General features: G+C 51.6%; 1 protein-coding gene across 3 annotated transcripts in view; it reads right to left on the bottom strand.

Annotated features, from left to right (window-relative positions):
- The window catches only part of HIVEP3 (HIVEP zinc finger 3), a 370775-nt gene that overhangs the window by 156718 nt on the left and 198369 nt on the right, over positions 1-15688 (bottom strand). For all 3 annotated transcript variants that reach the window (XM_063177548.1, XM_063177546.1, XM_063177547.1), the window contains one exon: positions 13593-13664. The gene's annotated coding sequence lies outside the window, so the exon portion shown is untranslated. The remainder of the gene's footprint in view (positions 1-13592; positions 13665-15688) is intronic.

Here is a 15688-nt window from a genome sequence, read left to right as displayed (position 1 = left end):
GCAGGGCCTGAAGGGGCTCCAGGAGAGCTGCAGAGGGACTGGGGACAGGGATGGAGGGACAGGAGGCAGGGAATGGCTGCCAGTGCCAGAGGGCAGGGCTGGATGGGATCTTGGCAATTGGGAATTGTTCCCTGGCAGGGTGGGCAGGGGCTGGGCTGGAATTGCCAGAGCAGCTGTGGCTGCCCCTGGAGCCCTGGCAGTGCCCAAGGCCAGGCTGGACATTGGGGCTGGCAGCACCTGGCACAGTGGCAGGTGTCCCTGGGCTGCAATCAGCTGCCATTGAAGATCCCTTCCCACCCAAACCACTCTGGCATTCACATTCCTGAACCAAGGATGGAAACCAGCACCAAAACCCATTGCAGCAAATGGAGAAAGGAAAGGAAAGAATGATTTCCTGGCTGGTTCCAGGTGCCCCCAGTGCCATTTGCCACAGGGGGTTTGTAGCCTGGCAAGGCCTGGTTAGAGAGGTTTGGGCTGTGCCAGGGTGCCCAGAGCAGCTGTGGCTGCCCCTGGAGCCCTGGCAGTGCCCAAGGCCAGGCTGGAGCACCTGGCACAGTGGGAGGTGTCCCTGCCATGGCACTGGAGGGGATTTAGGATCCCCCCAACCCTTGCTGTGAGTCGGTGCCCCTGTCACCATGGCTGGCACCCCAGGAGCCATGGCCAGGTCACAGCACCCACCAAGTGCCACAGGGAGAGAGAAAAGGAATCCCCGAGCAAAACTGTCCCTGGCCAGCCAGTGCCACACCAGGCTCACCCCATCATCCCCCTCCTGCATTTCCTGGGGTGACCCCAGCCCAGAGCAGGGACTGGAATGCTCTGAGGTTGCTGCAGTCGGGTTTATCCCCTGCTCCTCCTCCAGCTGTCCTTAGGGCTGTCAGGGGCAGCCTCAGCCCTGCAGCCATCCCCCAGCCCCAGGCTGGGCTATTTGCAGACAAAACCCGCTCCAAAAACACCCCCGGGCTGCAGGAATCGACACCTTTGGGGTTTTTTTAATGCTGAACCGTGACCTGAAATGGCCCAGAAGTGCCTCAGCTGAGCCGAGGTTTATCTGAGCAGCTCCCTAATCCCCTCCTCCCTCAATCTCAATCTCAGCTCTGCCAACACCTCCCTGGGCACAGAACAGGTGCGAATCAGAGCAGAATCGCCAGCAAAAAAGAAAAATACAAAAAAAAAAAAAAAATAAAATCAAAATCAGCCTTGCCAGGCAAGGCAGGGTTCGACTTGCACATGTAGGGCTGTACCTGAAGCAGCCTGGCTGGTTCATCCCTCTCCCAGAACACAGCCGTGTCTCGTTTTATTAATAAAAGACGTGGCTGTCTCTCTTTTTTTCTTTTTTTTTTTTTTTGAAAACGTTATTAAAATCCACGGCGAGATTTTCATTGGCAATGAATTCCAGGGCTTAATTATGCACTGTGTTAACAGGCTGGGTGTTTTTACATGTCTGAGAGAGGCCACGTGCTCCCACACTCTCTGAGCAGATTAAATAACCAGACAAATGTATCCTCTGCACCTTTTTATGGGATTGATGGAATTTTGGTGGGTTGGACACCACGAGGGTCTTTGGAGCAACCTTCAGATCCCTGGATTTGGAGCCTCTCTGGGGTATCAAACCCCTGGGGTTTGGAATTTGGTGTTTTTTAAGGATTTGTTGATTTTTAAGGATTTCTAACCAGCAGGAGGTTGGAATGAGATGTTTTTTAAGGTCCCTCTGACCCAAACCATCCTGTGATTCTATCACTCATCAAGACAGGGAGATAAGGAAATGCCGCTCTGATTTATAGAAATCCTCCACATCCGTCTCAATAAATGCCAAGATTTGTTGTTCCCACTCATGCCAGCAATGCTTCCTGCAGAGTTTACCAGGGAAAAACTGATTTTCTGTGCTGTTTGTCCAAGCAAACCCTTCCCTGTGGCTGCGGGGCCAGCCCAGCCAGCAGGTGACAAACGTCCCTGCTCCCAGAGGCCACTGTCCCACCAGAGGTTCCCAGCCCCATTTCCTGGGCTGCGAGCAGGGTTCACCCCTGGGCAGGGGCTCTGCCCTCCTAAAGGACCCCCCAGGACAGGTTTTGTGTCTCTTTCAGCCTCGCCCCGGAGTTGTGATGCCCAAATTTTCTCATCGAGCTGTGGCTGCCCCTGGAGCCCTGGCAGTGCCCAAGGCCAGGCTGGAGCACCTGGCACAGTGGGAGGTGTCCCTGCCATGGCAGGGGTGGCACTGGGTGGGATTTTAGGGTCCCTCCCAACCCAAACAATTCCAGAATTCCCCATCCCACAACACGACAGACAGATCCAACAGTGATGAATCACAGAACCACAGAATGAATTAGGTTGGAAAAGATCTCCAAGATCATCAAAGCTGTGTCTGATCTTGTCCCCAGCCCAGAGCTCTGAGTGCCACCTCCAGGAATTCCTTGGGCACCTCCAGGGTTGGGCACTGCAAACCTCCCTGGGCAACCCCTGCCAAACCCTGACCACCCTTTCTAAGGATAAATTTTCCCCCAATATGCAAAAATGGGATTTTAATCACTTTCTGTTGTTGGTGTGAGGGGTTTGGAGCTGTGGGGAACAGGAAATGTTCCCTGCCAGAAGGGGCTGGGGCAGGGACACCTCTGCTGCTGGGCTTGCATTGGATGGATATTCCCTTGGGGGAAAAGCCTTTGGGATTCTGGTGTTCAGGATGCAGAGATGAGGTGGGAAAAGAGCTCCAAGGACATCGAGTCCCAGCTGATCCCACCTTGTCCCCAGCCCAGAGCTCTGAGTGCCACCTCCAGGAATTGCTGGGGCACCTGCAGGGATGGGCACTGCAGAGCTCCCTGGGCAGCCCCTGGCAAGGCCTGAGCCCCCTTTGCATGGGGAAATTCCTGCTGTGCCCACCCTGAGCTGCCCTGGCCCAGCCTGAGGCCGTTCCCTCTGCTCCTGTCCCTGTTCCCTGGGGCACAGCCCGACCCCCCCGGCTGTGCCCTCCTGGCAGGAGCTGTGCAGAGCCACAAGGGCCCCCTGAGCCTCCTTTGCTCCAGGCTGAGCCCCTGCCCAGCTCCCTCAGCCTCTCCTGGGGCTCCAGACCCTTCCCAGCTCCATTCCCTGCCCTGGACTCGCTCCAGCCCCTCCAGGCCCTTCCATGAAGATTGAATTTGTCACAGATTTCAGATTCTCTGTTGACTCCACCTGCACAACCCTGGCTCCACAGGAGCCTCCAGCTTTCAATATTCCCAATGCAGAGCGTGGATTTTTATTTTCTGTACCCAGAACAAACCTGAAAATGAACCTGCCCCACCTGACTGCTGGAAAATGCTGTTTATTCCGCTCCATAATTTTGCTTCTGTGGTATAATGATAATGATGATAATAATAAGGAGAGAAGAAACAAGAAAACAACCAGGAAAAATTAAAGCCATTTTGTTTATCTGCATCAACATGAAATGGCAAATGAGGCTGTTAAAACTGTGGAGTTTAAAAGTTGCAGCATCTTGCAGGATTAAATCAGAACTGGTCACGTGGGTTTGAATGAAAAAGAATTCAAAAATCTGCCTGGCTGCTTGGCTGGGAGAAGCTGATTTTTGTTCCTATAAACAACAGTAGCGGGGAGAATAAACAAATAATATTCTAATTGCTTCTATGGCTGCAGAACAGAGCACAGGGCTGGATTATAACTGAAAACAACAACGAGTTCTGGGGATAAATCTTGTTAAAAGTAAAATGTCTCAAGAGCTGAATGCTCCCTGTTACTAACGTTGACATCAGATCCTTCTCCTGATTTTTCCCTCATTTTCCCTGGGTGATCCATGCCCGCGTTGCTTTAACACCTTGAGGCAAACCCACCCCCTGAAATTTCTCTTAACAACGTGGCTCAGGTTTCCTGAGGATGCCCCACTGCTCACAGGGAATTTTAACAGCTCTGCTGCTCCTTTTCTTCAAGACCCAAATACTGAAATGTATTTTAAATCCCCGTGCCAGTCCTTGGCCTCCACATGCCTAAATTACCCCAGTCTTTGATTGCCCATCTGGGGCTGGATTTGAAATCCCTGGATTTGAAGCTTCTCTGGAATATCAAACCCCTCTGCTTTGGAATTTGATGCTTTTTAAGGTTTTCCAAGCCCCTCTGAGATATCAAACCCTTGGGGTTGGGAATTTGGTGATTTTTAAGGTTTTCCAAACCTCTCTGGGCTATCAAACCCTAGGGGTTTGGAATTTGGGGATTTTTAAGGTTTTCCAAACCTCTCTGGGCTATCAAACCCTAGGGGTTTGGAATTTGGGGATTTTTAAGGTTTTCCAAACCTCTCTGGGCTATCAAACCCTAGGGGTTTGGAATTTGGGGATTTTTAAGGTTTTCCAAACTTCTCCGGTCCATCAAACCCCTGAGGTTTGGATTTGGTGTTCTTTAAGGATTTCCAGCCAGTGGGAGGTTGGAATGAAATCGTTTTTAATCACAAACCATCCTGTGATTCTATAACTCATCAATATACAGAGATAAGGAAACCTTTTCCTCCAAACCTGACCATCTGTGGATGCTCCTCTGCACATTTTCATTCTTTATTTTTATTCTAAAATTCTCAAAGAATAATAGAGCCCTTGACCAAACCATGGGCAGACAGAGAATTGCCTTGTCCACACGCACCTGGAAACACTTTGCAGAGCAGCCTGGAAAAAATTCCAAGAGAGGAACAAGATATCCCAAAACACAAAGTGTTCCTGAGCAGGCTGTGGAGAAAGGGCTGTTGTTGGTTTTCCCAATGGATTTTCCCAATCCATGCCAGTGTGTTTAAGGGATTATGGGGGGTTTTAGGTTGGAAGAAGTGTCTGGGGCTGTGTGTTCTGTGCCCACCTGTCAGAGCTGGGGCAGTTCTCTGCTGTTCTCGGGGCAGTTTTCTTCATCTCTCCCACAGCCAATCCTCCCTCCAGGAGATCTCTGCTGTCCATGGCCACTGAGTGTCCCTGCAGGGCTGATCCAATTCCAGCATCCCATGGGCAGATGCTGCGCCCAGGGCAGGAGCCAAGCATTTCCTGCCTGGATGCAATCTGAGCCTGGCACAGCACAGCAGCCTTTGCCCCCTGCACTGCCAGAGGAGCAGCTTTCTGCTGCCCTGCATGGCCAGAGGGAGCCCAGGCCCATCTGCAGCAGCCCTGGAGCTGCAGAGGAAAACTCCCCCCTTGTGCAGGATCCCTGCTGCAGCAGAGCCACAGCTGGCACTGCAGGAGGGCTGAGCCCCCATGGGATGGGGCTGTGCCACCAGCCTGAGCCACAGCGTGCCAGGGCCTGCTCTCACTCTGGCAGGGTTTGTTTTGTACCATTGCATTTGTATTTTTAATTTCCCTAGTACAGAACTGTTATTCCTATTCCTTTATCTTTGCCTAAGAGCTTTCAAATTCAATTTCAAATTTATAATAATTTCAAATTTATAATAATTCAGAAGGAGGGGGTTTGCATTTTCCATTTCATGGGAGGTTCTTGCCTTCCTCAGCAGACACCTGGCTGTTCAAACCAAGACAGGATGAAAGACAATAAAATATGAAAGATGACATTTGGAAAAGCAGCTTCCCCTTCCCTGCTGGATCTGCTTTGGGACCTTCGGGATTGATTTTGTTCTTTTGGGATCTGAGCCTTATGGAGCATAGCGATACTTCCCAAAGGAAGAAATGCCCCAGCCTTAATACTCCAAATACTTTTCATTTGGAAACTGGAAGGTGGAAATATCCCAGTGACAGCTTAGGAAATCCTGGAGGATTTTGAGCTGAAATTCTTCCCTGTGAGGGGCTGGAATTGCCAGAGCAGCTGTGGCTGCCCCTGGATCCCTGGCAGTGCCCAAGGCCAGGCTGGAGCAGCCTGGGACAGTAGAAGGTGTCCCAGGGCATGGAATGGGATGGGATGGGATGGGATGGGATGGGATGGGATGGGATGGGATGGGATGGGTTTTAAGACCTCTTCCAACCCAAACAATTCCAGGATTCCATGAACGACTTTTGCCATAGAATTACACCCAAAATCCCAACCAAACCCCTGCTCCCTTCCCTGATGGAACTCCCAGGAAAACAGGGATCTGGTCTTGGCTGGGTCAGGCTTGGAGGCCCTTCCCTGGCTCGGGGCCAGGAACGCTGGGGCTGCAAATGCCAACGGATATTTTGGGATTACTCCGTGGAACTGCTAAGCCAAGCTGCCATAATATCTATCCCTGGTTTAATTCTGTAGTCAGGGTTTCCCAAATGAAAGCAGAGCTTTTCCATTCCTAAAAGCTGGAATTTGGGAATGCCCAGGAGGACGTCCAGGCTGGACACACAGCCAGAAGGATTTCACACAGGATCTGCTCAGTTCTGAAGAACAAAATCTTTCGGAGTTTTTCAGAATTATTGCTCATTTCAACTCGAAATCCCCTGGGACAGCTTCGCTTTCCAAGCAGCTCAGTGAGGCACGGAGAAGCATCTTGGGAGAAATTCTAAAAATAACCCCTCTGGTTGCCACAGCAAAGAACCCAAACATGCCCAAAAATATTTCAGTGCAAACAGAACCTGGAGTTCACTTTTTTTTTGCCTCCTCTCCCAGCACCACAACATGCCACAGTTTGCTTACAGTAGCAGAGAATTCAAATTCAGCATCTTTTCTCCTCACTGGGCTCCATCCATGTCTCACACCCAGTCTGAGCCTCCTTTCCTTGCAGCTGCCCAGAGTTTCAGTCCACTCAAACAGGAGTTTCATAACTCTGAATGCAAAAACACCAACAACTCCCTCGTTTTATCTCTGTGACCTCAGAGTTTGGGCACCCTCCAGGCCACCAAGAGAAGGGATTTTAAGAGCTGCTCTCTGCTTTTCACAATCCTCCCCAGCCCTGGTACATTCACAGATACCAACCAAGGCTCTGGATTCCCCTCTGGAGAAGTGTCTTGGCTTGGAAATGCAAGATTTATCTGGGCTGTGTGTTCTGTGCCCACCTGTCAGAGCTGGGGCAGTTCTCTGCTGTTCTTGGGGCAGTTTTCTTCATCTCTCCCACAGCCAATCCTCCCTCCAGGAGATCTCTGCTGTCCATGGCCACTGAGTGTCCCTGCAGGGCTGATCCAATTCCAGCATCCCATGGGCAGATGCTGTGCCCAGGGCAGGAGCCAAGCATTCCTGCCTGGATGCAATCTGAGCCTGGCACAGCACAGCAGCCTTTGCCCCCTGCACTGCCAGAGGAGCAGCTTTCTGCTGCCCTGCATGGCCAGAGGGAGCCCAGGCCCATCTGCAGCAGCCCTGGAGCTGCAGAGGAAAACTCCCCCCTTGTGCAGGATCCCTGCTGCAGCAGAGCCACAGCTGGCACTGCAGGAGGGCTGAGCCCCCATGGCATGGGGCTGTGCCACCAGCCTGAGCCACAGCATGACCCTCCACCCACCTCCCTGCTGGAAGAGGTCTCATCCCCACCTATTCATTTTCATTGCTCTCTTATCCAGCGAGAAATTCTAATGATTCCAATCCCAATGATCCCAAATCCCAACAATTCCAAATCCCAATGATCCCAAATCCCAATGATCCCAATTCCCATTAATTCCAAATCCCAATGATCCCAAATCCCAATGATCCCAAATCCCAATGATCCCAATTCCCAATAATTCCAAATCCCAATGATTCCAAATCCCAATGATCCCAAATCCCAATGATCCCAAATCCCAATGATTCCAAATCCCAATGATTCCAGATCCCAATGATTCCAAATCCCAATGATTCCAAATCCCAACGATTCCAAATCCCAGTGATTCAGAATCCCAACGATTCCAAATCCCAGTGATTCCAAATCCCAATAATCCCTATTCCCAACAATTCCAAATCCCAATGATCCCAAATCCCAATGATCCCAAATCCCAACAATCTCAAATCCCAATGCCCCACAGACTCCATGTGGCAGAAGCTACCAACCTGCTCTAAAAATTGTGTCTTCTGGGCAAAACTCTGTCCAAAAAGTGCACGGGGAGAAACCCCCAGGTTTCACCACACAACACCCAAAGGCTCCAAAACCCAGAGACGGCCACGAGGAAATTTTCAGAGCTCTCCCAGGGAGCTCAGGCCAGTCCAGGAAAAACAGGGTAAGAAACCATGGCAGGTTTTCATGTGCCACCTGCACACACTGCACACACCGCCAGGGCCCTAAATATAAACACACAGCCCTTTCCTGGCTGCTGCAGGAACAACCCTGGCTTGTTCTCCCAGCGAGGCAGAGCTGCAGCTGCTGGAGGATCAGACACGTTCAGGGCGGGACCCCCCGTCCCCCCCCCTTTCTTTTCACGGTGTTTGTAGGTTTATGAATAAGGCATTGATGGTGCCCAAACCTCAGATCTCCACCTTGGAGGGAGAGCTAAAATTAGCGTGGAGTTTATTCGCTGAGTTGTCAGGAGGGAAGGGAGCTCGTGTGGGATGCTGGAGATCCAGCAGGCAAAACAGCATTCCGCAAAAAAACCAGGGAAGGCTGCAGCCCTTGTGATGGGTTTGCACACACCCCACACCCCATTTATCCAAAAAACTCAGTTATTCCTGGAAAGCCCAGCAGGGTGAAGCTGTGCCAGCACATCCAAGCAGAGAGGGAGAGCTCTGGGAGCAGAGGAAGAGCTGAGGTGCAACGTGTGAGCAGTGACTTCAATTTCCATCCCAGAGGACCCCAAATCGGTTTGAAGGCAGTAAATACAGAGCTGATGTCCCTCACCATGGAGAAATAGGCAGGGGTGGATAGAGCATGATATTTTTCCAGCAAAGAATTGGGAGAAAAGGAAAAGAAATTTCATTTTCACTTCCAAAAAGATCAGGGAATTCATGGCCAGAAGTGCCCGGCTTGCAGGAGAGAGGGAGGGGTCAGTAAAATCCAGAGCAACTGGGTAAGGAAAGCAGAAGCTCCCTGGCTGGAGTGAAACCAGTGAGTGGGGGTGTGTGCAGCTGGAGCAGGGCACACTGAGGGCAGAGCTCAGGGATCTGCAGCTCCTCCTGAGGGGCAGCTCCCATCCCTGCTCTGGGACAGGGACAGCAGCCAGGGAACAGCTGGGGCTGGGCCAGGGCAGCTCAGGCTGGAGATCAGGGCAAGGCTCTTCCCCCAGAGGGTGCTGGCACTGCCCAGGCTGCCCAGGCAATGGGCACGGCCCCGAGGCTGCCAGAGCTCCAGGGATGCCCAGGCTGGGCTTGCTGGGGGCTCTGGGCAGGGTTTGGGGTTGGGATTGATCATCCCTGTGGGTCCCTTCCAGCTCAGCACATTCCATGATTGTGTGAGTGTGAGGGATGGGGGAGATGAAGGATGGGGGAGAAATTTGGGCAGCGCTGCAGGGATGGCCAGGGTGGGGTTGGTGGGGGGTCTGGGCAGGGTTTGGGGCTGGACTGGCTGATCCCTGTGTGACAGATGAGCAATGCCATGGCTGACTCTCACAATAAAAGGACAAATATCATGGATATATGTCAGGAGCAGTTTTATAGATATATAGTTGTGTTTTACCCCCCCTTGTGTTGTTCTCAGGGGTGCCCTGGGTGGGTTTAGGACATTTGGGAGGGTCACTCGTTCCCATGGCAACAGCTGCCCCCCAATCCAGGTGTCAGGCAGGGATCTCCACCCCTGGGCAGGGAAGGAGGAGTCCATGGACAGAACTTTGGGGGGGCCAATGGGTTAAAAGGTGAAACCTCCATGGTGTGGGTGAGCACATGGTGGGAAACATCCTCTGCTCCTGTAATATTTTCTCTATCCAGTCTTCTGTTGTATTTTTGATAAGGTTTCAATAAACCTTTTAAATTTTTGAATGTGAGGATCATTTCTCACACCTGTGGGTCCCTTCCCACTCTGGATATTCTGTGATCCTGTTCTGGGATTCTCTCATCCATCCCCTGCAGTTACCTGTGGATAACCTGTGCACCCCTCAGCACCCCTGGAGGCACCCATGTGGCACAGCCCCTCCTTCCCCTTCCCAACCCTTGCTTACATTTCATCTCCATTACTCTGCTTCCAAAATTTATTAAAATTAATCCCAGCACGTTGTGAGTTCATTAATCAGATGGGATTTGCAGTGCCAGTTGCTGCTGTCTGGGTGCTGAGGGCAGGGAGAGGCTGCAGCCACCCCAAAGGAGCAGCACAGACCCACAAGGCTGGCTCTGCTCACACCAAGGGCTTCATTTCAGGCTTTTTTTCTCTGATTTCCCCTCTAGAAGAGCTCCTGTGGGTGCAATCAGTGATCTCCTGGTGTCAGCCCCGCTCCCCTCACAGCCCTCAGCAGCAGAGTGGGAAATCCCTGGAAATTCAGGTTTTTTTCATCAAAATTAATGACCTGGGATCATCCAATCCATGTGCTCCAACTACAGCTTTTTGCCCCCTCCCTGTTGTTCCCTTCTCAGTAAAGGATTTTTTTAAATTCCCATTGCAAAGAAACCACTGAACTATTTTTGGTTGGGTTTTTTTTTTCATTCCCCACCAGGAACAAGCTGTGTGAATTCGAGACAAACGGGGCTATTTTGACAGGCCAGAAGCTTTCATTCCCTTCACTGATCTTTCCTCCCTGCGAACTGATCTCCAAGGCAAGCTGACACTGAACTGGAGCATCCCAGGAGCATCCTCGGAGTATCCTTGGAGCATCCCCGCCCTCCCAGCCCCTCCAGCTGTCCCTGCCCATCTCCTGCCATGCCACCACTCCAGGAAGGTGGTGCTCAGTGCTCGGTGGGCCTGGTGTCAGCCCTGCTCCCCTCACAGCCCTCAGCAGTACAGTGGGAAATCCCTGGAAATTCAGGTTTTTTCATCAAAATTAATGACCTGGGATCATCCAATCCATGTGCTCCAACTACAGCTTTTTGCCCCCCCTCCCTGTTGTTCCCTTCTCAGTAAAGGATTTTTTAACATTCCCATTGCAAAGAAACCACTCAACTATTTTTGGTTGGCTTTTTTTTCATTCCCCACCAGGAACAAGCTGTGTGAATTCGAGAGAAACAGGCCAGAAGCTTTCATTCCCTTCACTGATCTTTCCTCCCTGCGAGCTGATCTCCAAGGAGAGCTGACATCCGAACCGGAGCATCCCCGGAGCATCCCAGGAGCATCCCAGGAGCATCCCCAGAGCATCCCCGCCCTCCCAGCTATCCCTGCTCATCTCCAGCCGTGCCACCGCTCCGGGAAGGGCCAGCCCAGTGCTCGGTGGCCTCGTAGACACCCCGGAGCTGGTGGGGACCACAGCACTGGGGATGTTTCCCCTTTTCCCTGCCCGCTGGAGAATTAATTCTGCTCTCACCGGCTCTGTCTGGGCGGGCCCGCTCCTCGCAGTTGTTTACAAACACGCTAAACCCCATTTAAACCCCATTTAAACCCCATTGTGTCGCGCTCCAGCTGCCCGAGGAGTTTTGACTCAGCTCCTGGCCCCGCACCAGAATTCGGAATGACAGATTGCCAACAAGGACGGCGAGGGAGGGGGTGTGGGGCGGCCAGACGACACAGCAGATGAATTTATTGGGTTTATTGTGGGTTTATTGTGAGTTTATTGTGGGTTTATTGTCCCTCTGCCGCCGGGGATGGAGGGCAGGAGGCAGGCCTGGCTGAAGGGACACTGCAAGGAGTACTCAGGTCGAGGGACAATCAGTTTTTAAGCGCTGGTGGAGGCGGCTCTGAGCTGTCACTGCTGCTCCCGGGGAGCACAACCTGTCCCCTGCAATTAGTGCTCCGCCCTGATCACCCTCAAGTCCTGCCCAAACCAGCTGTGCCTTCTGCGGGGCCAGCAGCAGGAGCAGCTCCCCCAGCCTGGCCCATCCCCACAGCTTTCCATCCTGTGCCAGCACATTTTACCTGGGAAAATTCCCCACAGCCTGGCTGCAGCCAGGGGACAGGTATCCCTGTGGAAAAAGCTCCAAACAATCCCCAAACAATCCCATTTTCCACTCTGGCTCACATCAGCCAAGTGATTCTCAGTCCTTAAAATCCACCCAACACTGGCACCAGACCTGGAATTGAGTCCCTAAAATGTCGTGGGGAAGATTACACCCATGCCCAGCAGCACCAGGATTTACAAGAGCTCCATGAGTAGCAATTTATTCCCACAAACTTCCCCCAAAGTTGGGCAGGCAGCATCCCCCAGGAAGGCAAATCTTCAGCAGCAAATGAAGAGATTTAATGAAGTTTGCCACGGGAAAAGGCAGAGCTGCAGGGGAGGTGGGATTTGGGAACTGCTGGTCATGTTCAATGGGAGAGACCCAGCAAAAGCTTCTGTTTCTCAATATTTGACATTTTCAACTCCACCCTCACCCTGCAAACCACTTCTGGCTGCTGGGACCAGAAAATCACCTGGATGGAATCACCTACAAACCAAACCAGAGCCCTCTGTCGGCAGAAACAAAGTGGAAAACCCGAATCTGGACCAGTCCTTACCCCTCAAAACATCTTTTAATGCTCAGTCACCAATGTCTGCTCTAGGAACTGCAAACCCCTGGGGCTGTGTCACCTCAGAGGGGCACAAAACCCGAAGGAAAATAAAGAACGCATCACAAAACCAGGCCTGGACTTGACCCCAAACCCCTGAGGGCATGGGGAATGTTATCCCCACAATGCCAAAGCCCTGAACCCCACAGAAAGCAAAGAACTCATCACAAAACCATGCTTGGACTTGACCCCAAAGCCCGGGGAGCACAGGGTCTGTGATCCCCACACCCCAAATCCCTGGGGCAGAAGGTCTGGGATCCCCACACCCCCAAAGCCCTGAGGGCACGGCAAGTGTTATCCCCACACCCCAAAGGCCTGAACCCCACAGAAAGCAAAGAAAACATCACAAAACCAGGCCTGGGCATGGCCTCAAATCCCTGAGGGCACAGAGTTTGTGATCCCCACACCCCAAGGCCCTGAACCCCACAGAAAGCAAAGAACCCAAAGAACAAGACCTGGGCTTGACCCCAATACCCTGGGAGCACAGAGTCTGTGATCCCCACACCTCAAAGCCTTGAGGGCATGGGATCTGTGATCCCCTCATACCCAAGGCTCTAAACCTCACAGAAAGCAAAGAACCCGTCATAAAACCAGGCCTGGGCTTGACCTCAAATCCCTGAGGGCACGGTGTTTATGATCCCCACACCCCAAAGCCCTGAACCCCACAAAAAGCAAAGAAACCATCACAAAACCAGGCCTGGGCTTGACCCCAAAGCCCTGAGGGCACAGGGTCTGGAATCCCCATACCCCCAAAGCCCTGAGGGCATAGAGTTTGTGATCCCCACAGTCTCAAAGCCCGAAATCCACAGAAAGCAAAGAACCCATAACAATACCATGCTTGGGCTTGACCCCATATCCCTGAGGGCATGGGATCTGTGATCCCCACACCCCAAGGCCCTAAACCCCACAGAAAGCAAAGAAACCATCATAAAAGCAGGCTTGGACTTGACCCAAAAGCCATGAGGGCACAGGGTCTGTCATCCCCACATCCTAAATCCCTGAAGGCATGGGGTTTGTGATCCCCACACCCCCAAAGCCCCGAACCCCACAGAAAGCAAAGAAACAATCACAAAAGCAGGCTTGGACTTGACCCCAAAGCCATGAGGGCATAGGGTCTGGGATCTCCACACCCCAAATCCCTGAGAGCACAGATTTTGTGGTCCCCACACCCCCAAAACCCCTGGAGCAGGCACTGTGGCCATAGCTGAGCTCTTACCTGTGGGAAAGCTGCTACAGGTGCATCCTCTGAGAGGTGGAGGAGACTCAGGTGTTCATAGGAAAAGGGTGCCTGGGGTGGGAGAAGAGAGACATTTGTGAGATGAGGCAGCTTGGACAGCCTCTCCAAAAATCAGGGATTTTATTCCTTGTTTCTAAATCAGGGAGTTTATTCCTCACTCCCAAATCAGGGATTTTATTCCTTGCTCCCATCCATGCTTCAGGGATTTTCCCTGCTCGCCCTTTCCCTCCTTATCTCAACCCTTCTGTCACCATTTTGGCTTTATCTTTATCTTTTAGGCATTTTTTTCCCTGTGCTCTCCTCTTCTCTTTAGCAAGCAAATCATTTTGGAGGAGCAGAACTGCAGAGCTTTCTCAGCACATGGAATGATCCATTTCCAGAGACACAAAGACCAGGCACAGGAGCCTGGCTGGTGATGGGGCTTCTGCTTCTCCTAAAATCAGACCCAGAGTGCAAAATCAGCCCCATCCTGAGTAATTCAGACCTGGGAGTGCAAATTCAGCCTCATCCTGAGTAATTCAGGGCTGGGAGTGCAAATTCAGCCTCATCCTGAGTAATTCAGGGCTGGGAGTGCAAATTCAGCCCCATCCTGAGTAATTCAGACCCAGAGTGCAAATTCAGCCCCATCCTGAGTAATTCAGAGCAGGGAAATAAAGCTGAGCTCTGCCCTGGGCTCTGGCACAGTCAAGGATGGTTCACGCACTCCCAGCCTCAGTGGGGCTAAACTTTAATAGAGAAGTAAATGGGAATTAAATAAGAAAGGTTGTGGGAAGGTACCCAGGAAAAATAATGTTCAAAAGGCTGGGGCTGGCTTAACAAAGTTCACAGAATCGCAGAATCCCAGAAACATGGAATCCCAAAATCCCAGAATGGTTTGGGTTGGAAGGGACCTTAAATCCCACCCAGTGCCACCCTGCCATGGCAGGGACACCTCCCCTGTCCCAGATGCTCCACACCCCAATGTCCAGCCTGGATTTGAACAGTGCCAGGATGAGCCAGAACCTGTCCTGGATACAGGGAAAAGGGCAGGATGAGGAGGCTGCCACAGGGCACCATCCATGAAGGTGTCTCCAGCCCCAGTGGGGGGAAAACTGCAGGGGTGACAGAGGTGGCATCCCTGTGGTGGCCTGGAGCCTCCTCAGTGGCTGACTGTTGAAGATTGCAATGCAAGATGTTTTCAATTACCATCTGTATGGCAGATTACTTTTGTCAAGTGGGAAGTTTGCCTTATCTCTCTCTTTGAATGACCACATTCACACATCCCTCGGAAGGGGACACCTGCTGATAACAGCTATTGAATGTCCCTGCATGGCTGATAAGAACAACAGCATCCCATTGGGAGATGGGAGCCCAGAGGGAGGAGCCAAGCATTCCTACCCGGATATAATCCAGAGGCTTTTGAGACACCAGCATGGCTTTCTCCACAAAATTTCCCAGAGGAACAGGAGCTGTCTCTTCTTCCACTGGATCTTTGAAAGAATAATACATCCTTCTCTACAGATCCCCCTTGATCCAGCAGAACCAGCCCTGACACTGCAGGAGGGCTGAGCCACAATTCCAATGGGACTGCTGCCAACAGCCTGACCCACAGGGTGTCAGGTTGGGTTCTGACTCTGGCAGTGTTGGTTTAGTTCACTGCATTGTTTATTTTATCCTTTTTTTTCCTTTCCCTATTAAAGAACCGTTATTTCCTACTCCTATGTTTTTGCCTGAGAGCCCCTTAATTTAAAATTTATAGCAATTTGGAGAGGTGAGGAGGGTTCACATTTTCCATTTAGGGGGGCTCCTGCCTTCCTTAGCAGACTCCTGTCTTTCCAAAACAAGACACTGACTGGGACTGGGAATGCAGGAGGAACAGGAGGAGGCACTGCAGAACTTCATCCACACCCACACCCATCCAGGATTACACTTTTTGCCTTTTTCAATTAATATTTCTCGTTATACAGCAGGAAATAACTCCAGGCAGGTCAGACTGTGAGGATTTAATGGAAGCAACACTTTTAGGCAGGAACTCTTCCCAACATCTCCCCCACCATCCCTTCTGCTGCCAGCAATTAAATCAGATCATTTCAAAG

Source organism: Melospiza melodia, chromosome 27 (genome assembly GCF_035770615.1).
Source record: "Melospiza melodia melodia isolate bMelMel2 chromosome 27, bMelMel2.pri, whole genome shotgun sequence".
Lineage (NCBI taxonomy): Eukaryota > Metazoa > Chordata > Aves > Passeriformes > Passerellidae > Melospiza > Melospiza melodia.
Note: the sequence above shows the minus strand (reverse complement) of the source record. Positions and strands in the feature narration are given on the sequence as shown.